The sequence below is a fragment of the Azolla caroliniana genome, unplaced genomic scaffold (assembly GCF_043228905.1).
Source record: "Azolla caroliniana isolate FFs.n. ecotype wild unplaced genomic scaffold, voAzoCaro1.0.p SCAF_11, whole genome shotgun sequence".
Lineage (NCBI taxonomy): Eukaryota > Viridiplantae > Streptophyta > Polypodiopsida > Salviniales > Salviniaceae > Azolla > Azolla caroliniana.
This window is the reverse complement of record NW_028230446.1, coordinates 2,594,129-2,600,185: the sequence shown is the minus strand read 5'-3', so window position 1 is coordinate 2,600,185 and position 6,057 is coordinate 2,594,129. Positions and strand designations below refer to the sequence as shown.

The 6,057-nt window shown below is 36.6% G+C and overlaps 1 pseudogene across 1 annotated transcript; it reads right to left on the bottom strand.

The window, feature by feature from the left end:
• Positions 1–1,707: 1,707 nt before the first annotated feature.
• On the bottom strand, positions 1,708–3,356 carry LOC147857577 (putative aldo-keto reductase 2; annotated as a pseudogene). The gene is made up of 5 exons (XR_015530534.1): positions 3,119–3,356; positions 2,826–3,026; positions 2,413–2,585; positions 2,213–2,315; positions 1,708–2,119 (listed from the first exon to the last, which is right to left on the bottom strand). The product of XR_015530534.1 is annotated as a putative aldo-keto reductase 2 (transcript).
• Between the last annotated feature and the right edge of the window lie 2,701 nt (positions 3,357–6,057).

Here is a 6,057-nt window from a genome sequence, read left to right as displayed (position 1 = left end):
AGGCGGATGGGTTTAGTGGATTTTCTAAACCACACTCTCTCATACCATGTTAATAATTAGGTGATTAACAACGGGTTAATTAGTATCTAATTATGTGATTAGTTGATAAGCGGAAGATTAAGTGATATGTGTGTGTATGTGTGTGAGAGGAAGAGAGAGAGAGAGAGAGATACACTTATGAACAACACAAGATGGGGGATGAGTAACTCTATATTAAATTAGCATTATCATCATCAAATACAAAAATACCCACAATGAGGCATATATAGATCTCATGTGCAAGGGTGCATATGTGTGAGGAGAATATAGGTACAAAGGTGTAAGTCCTGTATTATAGTCAACACTTCTAACTAGATTCTATCTAGGTAATTATGAAGTTATATGGTTGACTAACTAACTAAAGTAAGTTGAGCTTGATCTCTCAACAGTTATCATAGGTGTCTATGTTGATGATTTGCCCTTGATCTCTAATTCCAAATCTTATCTAACTATTGCAAAGAAGGAACTTGCATATGTCTTTCCTATCACTGATTTAGGCCCTATGACACATTTTCTAGGCATCAAAATAGAACAAATCATACTATCTCATTATCACAATCAAATTATATTAATTCTATTCTCCAAAGATTTGATATGCTCCATAGTAAGCCTATTAATACTCCTCTAACCTCTCCATGTAAACTTTCAATTGATGATTCTCCCAAAAATGAACGAGAAATTTTCGAAATGAAGGTTGTACCCTATAAACAAATCCTTGGGTGTATAAGATATCTAGTAAGTTGCACACATCTCGATATTTGCTTTGCCACCGGTTTTCTTTCTCGTTTCATGGCTAATCCAAGACCAAAGCATTGGATCGCGCTTAAAAGATTAGTACGATACTTGAAGCATACTCAACATTATGCGTTGACTTACTTGGCTACACAATCTGAGTCAACCACATTTGTGCAAGGATGGACAAATCCCTCTAGCCAACTAATTGGTTGGTCGGACTCTGATTGGGGGGAGATGTGGACGATCGCAAGTCAACAAGTGGCTATGTTTACACACTCACTAGTGTTGCAATTTCTTGGAAGTCAAAGAAACAAACTACCGTAGCATTGTCATCCACCGACGTTGAATATGTTGTCGCGACTTTAGCGGCTAAAGCAGGCATATGGATTAAATCTATGCTTGAAGAATTTAAATTATTTACTATTCCAACAATGACCTTGTTTTGTGAAAATTAATCATGCATCAAGGTAGCCAACAATCCGAAGATGAGCGGCAATATTCGTCATGTGCACTTGAAGCATCATTTTCTTCGTAATCTCATTGAAACAAAGAAGATAGAACTAAAGTTTTCCCCCTCATCAAATATGGGCCGATTTTCTAACGAAAGCTCTTCAACATTCTAAACACATTATTTGTTGCAAGCAAGTTGGATTATTTGATGTAATTGAAGACAAAGATGAAAGTCTACACTTTTAGATATTTTCACTTAGGGGGAGTGGAAAATAATAAACGAAAATAAATAAATAAATACTAATAATTAATAGTTCTTAGGACCGTAACTGTATCGGTGGTGGTCTTATAAAGCCACCACCAACGTTATAACTATTAGGGCATTCTATTAATACAATGTGTTTTCTGTTTCCCTCAATTATCTCTCTCTCTCTCTTCTCCTTTTCTTTCTATCTACTCTTTCTCTTTTTTTCCTACAATTTCACCATTATTGAGCTATGTTGGGTGCTAATGCAATGGGCTAATGATGATTTGCGAAGTTACATTGTCTAAGCTATGGGGCTTGCCAAGAAGAAAGGGGAGGTGTGTCGGAATTCAAGAAAGTCATATTCATATTTTCATATCGGTCTCCAGCTATGGCATCGATATCAAAGAGTGACTCGATCTCGATGATATCTTCTTTACTGAGCTTGACTTGCAGTGAGCCCACATTTTCATCAAAGTTTTTGAGCTTGGTAGTGCCAGGGATAGCGACAACATCATCTCCTTGATGTTGAACCCACGCAAGAGCGAGTTGACCCGTGGTGCAACCCTTTCTCAATGCAATCTCATGCAACGCCAAGAATAGCTTTTCATTCTTGTCTAAATTTTGTCCCGCTAACCTCGGCTGTGTAATCTTCGCTTCAACAAAAATCTAATGCATTAGAAATCCCCATATAGGATACATTTCGCATAAATTAGCTATTATAGTGTAACGCAAAGAGGCTACCTTTCGGAAATCCGTGTCACTAAGACCCTCTAGAAGTTTCGCTCCAAGCGAAAAGAAACCTCGACCTAAGGGGCTGTAAGCTACAATGCCAATACCCAATTCTCTAGTGATCGACATAAAGGGAAACTATTTTGTCAGTGACATACTTATTAGAAATTCATGCATTCAAGATGGGAAGAAGACAGTCAAGGAGGACATACCGACAAGTGGGAATTATGTCTTTTTCTGCATCACGAGACCACAAGGACCACTCAAGTTGAACAGCCGTGATGGGATGCACTGCATGGGCTCTTCGAATGGTCGATGCAGAAGCCTCAGAAAGCCCAATATACTTAACCTTGCCTTCCTCTACGAGCCTCTTCATTTCCCCAACCTTGTTCATATATATAACATTTGCATACAATAGTGAGCAACATATACCCTGATATTAATAAAGACATATGAACATGTATATGAGTATGTGTATATGTATATGTTGTATTATATCTAGATCTATAGTCATAGGTATATGTTGTATGTGTATGGTAACACCAATCGGTTTACACCTATCAAAAGTATGAAAAGGATGTATGCACAAGGATTCTCCCATTGAGCAAACAGATTTCTTTCTTACAGTGACTTCAATCGGAACAGTTGTGTCGATTCGATGCTGATAGTAGAGGTCAATGCAATCTACATCCAGCCTTTGCAGGCTCGCCTCACAAGCCGAGCGCACATATGCGGGATCTCCTCGCACCAGGATCTTTCCATAATCCTCAAACAGGGCCCCAAACTTGGTTGCAAGTTGAACCTTGTGCCTTCTTCCTTTCAAAGCCTATTACAATAACAAACGGATAACTTCAAAAACAGCCAAAACAGGGATATGGTAAAATGAAGAGAAAGACATATTAAGAGCAAGCAACTCACCTTGCCCAGAAGGGTCTCATTAAGGAAAGGTCCATATACATCAGATGTGTCCAGGAATGTGATGCCAGAGTCGATGGATAAGTTCAATCATCTCATGCTCAGGCTTGGGGGGTCCATAGCCCATGCTCATGCCCATGCAGCCCAGCCCTTGTTCTGAGACCTGCAGACCTTGGGAACCAAGCTTCACTCTGCCCACCTCCATATTGGCCATAGCTGCTGCTACAGTAACCGATCACTCTTTCAATCCTCTCGTATTTGTATGGAACAATCGATCCCAACTCACAAATTTATATATAATCCAACGCTGCCTCAGAGTCAATTAAATGCAGCTAGTCAAAGTGTGATAAGCAAGTATTTGGTTATTGTAGGCTTCTTTGACCCCCCCCCCCCCCCCCCCCACCAAATACTTGAAACACAAGCAAACACAATTTTGTTTGTCTAAGAGGAAAAGAGAACCGCCAAACAAATTCTCAAATCCATGCTAAAACAAAATTTGTCCATCTTCGAATGTTGTTCCCATTACCCTTTCTCATCAATTTGAGTGACTTCCTGATCATTGAAACCCATGCAATACGTTTGTAGCATTGAATGTGTGATTTTGATCAAGATGAAGAAAGTTATATCGAACTGTGTTTTACGCATTCTTGTTTATGTTGTTGTGATGTGGCGTGCCAAGTGTGGGAAAAGCGGGTGCACAAGTGCTAAGAAGGGGCATGCAAGTGTGGAAGAATAAGGGGACGGAGAGGAGTAGGGGAACACATGAACAAGGAGGGGGAAATGTGAGTGTGGAGGATCGATAAAGTAAGAGAGGGAATAAAGTGAAAAGGAAGGAGGAGAGAAGGGGATAAACTGAACATTTAGATGTAAGAAATTCAATATGTAATAAGCAAGAGTGAATGCGTTAGGGGTTGGAGCTATTCACTTAATACTAGAATCCCGGGGGCTCTACTATATATAAAGAGGTTGTATCACGTGTGTTCATGACATGTTTTATAAACCCCTTATACGTATGTTTTTTATTATTTTAGAGACCCTATTGTAAAAAAACAATTAATAAAAATACCGCTTAATGTAAATATATATTTTGACAACAACTCATTTTAAATACCCTTACATAGAAAACACATGTATGTTCAATACATGTGTTTATATATATATTGTAGTGTATTGCATCAGTTGTATATATTTTGTGTATAGGTTATGTGTATGTATTTTAACATGTATGTATTGTATTACATGTGAATGTACATATGTAGTGTATTGTATTCCATGTTTATATATGCATGTATTGTACTGTATTGCATGTGTGTATGTATCTATGTGTTATATGTGCATGTAAGTGTAATGATATGTGTGTGTATGTGTGTGTATATGTGTTTTATATATGTGCATGCATTCTATATATGTGCATGTGTGAACGTGTTTTATACATGTCACTACAACAAAATACGCTAGTAGTGATGCCAAAACACATCATTATTGGCGCTGCTTATATACCATCATTGTGCAACACGTTTTGAAAAGATTAAATTTTGCTTTTACTATTTTTAATAATAATAAAAATCTTCTCTTTATTTCTTTTTTAAAATATATGTTTGTATGTGTCGATGTATGTATGTTAGTGTGGAGCATATGTGTCTTCAAACCATCTTCGAAGAAGGATCACCATCTAAGCACTAAGCATGAAAGGTTATCTTCATTCCATGCCTATGTAACAATGCATATATCATGGCTTCCAAGAAGTGAAAAACAATATATCTAAAAGAGCATATATAATAACAAGAATACTACACTATGAGATGTCCAAGAATCATTCACAACATTCAACTTGAGCAAGAACTTCACTGTATAAAAACTGTGTAATGCTACAACAAACACACTGAGTTTTTCTCTAAGAAAAATTGAGCATTTGAGTCCCTAAGTTGTTACAATGCAATCACTCGCACGCAATACTTTTAGCTTATAAAACATATTCTCTTCCATAGTCATAGCCATTAATCTCTCTACAACAAAAACAAAGTAAGTAGGCTTTGGAACCCACAAAGCTTTACATCAAGAACATTTAATTTGAAATTTGCAAGAAAAGTACTGTTGGGTTATCATCAATGTAAATATGATCAAGCTTCATGTACATGCCCTTTATCATAGTCCTTATGAAATCCGACATTTGCAAACCGACACACAAAAAAAACACGCTTTACTTCTTTGTCGAGCACCATCTTTCAATAAGTTGAAAACCTATAGAGTAACAATAAGAAACCAAAGGTTAATATATTGTTCTAATGAAATAACACAATCAAAATGATAGTTGCAAACAAAAGATGTAGAGTAATAATCAAGAGCATGAATCATTATACCTTCACCTCTTAAGTAATGCTACAATCTTGATCCCATGCACAATAAGATCAACTTTTTTGGTCCATAATAAAATTTGCAGCAAACAAAAGATATAGAGTAATAATCAAGAAGCATCAATCATTATACCTTCATCTCCTAAGTGATCATGTGCACAATAACATCAACTTATGTGATCCATAATATATATGCAACACATAACTATGTATGTGTATATATTTATAACCGTGTATGGATGCATGCCTAATGGTTTTCATATTACTATATATGTCTCAATGAGCTCACTTTTCTACAAGCCATTAATGTCGGAAGCTTGAATTAACGAAGCCTACTTCCTTATAGTTTCAAAGGAAACTCCAAGATTGCAAGAACTATTCAAGGTCAACACACTCATATATGTCATTTCTTGCCCAAATAAACACATGCTTCAATCTCTTCCATTGTTCATATGTTATTGTGCCACCTTGAATAGCAAAAAAATTTGGAAACGAAATTTGTTCATCTAGCAAAGAAATTTGGAAACGAAACAAGTGAATGGAACTTCATGTTTGGGTTAGCAGATTAAAATTATCGTTAATATAACA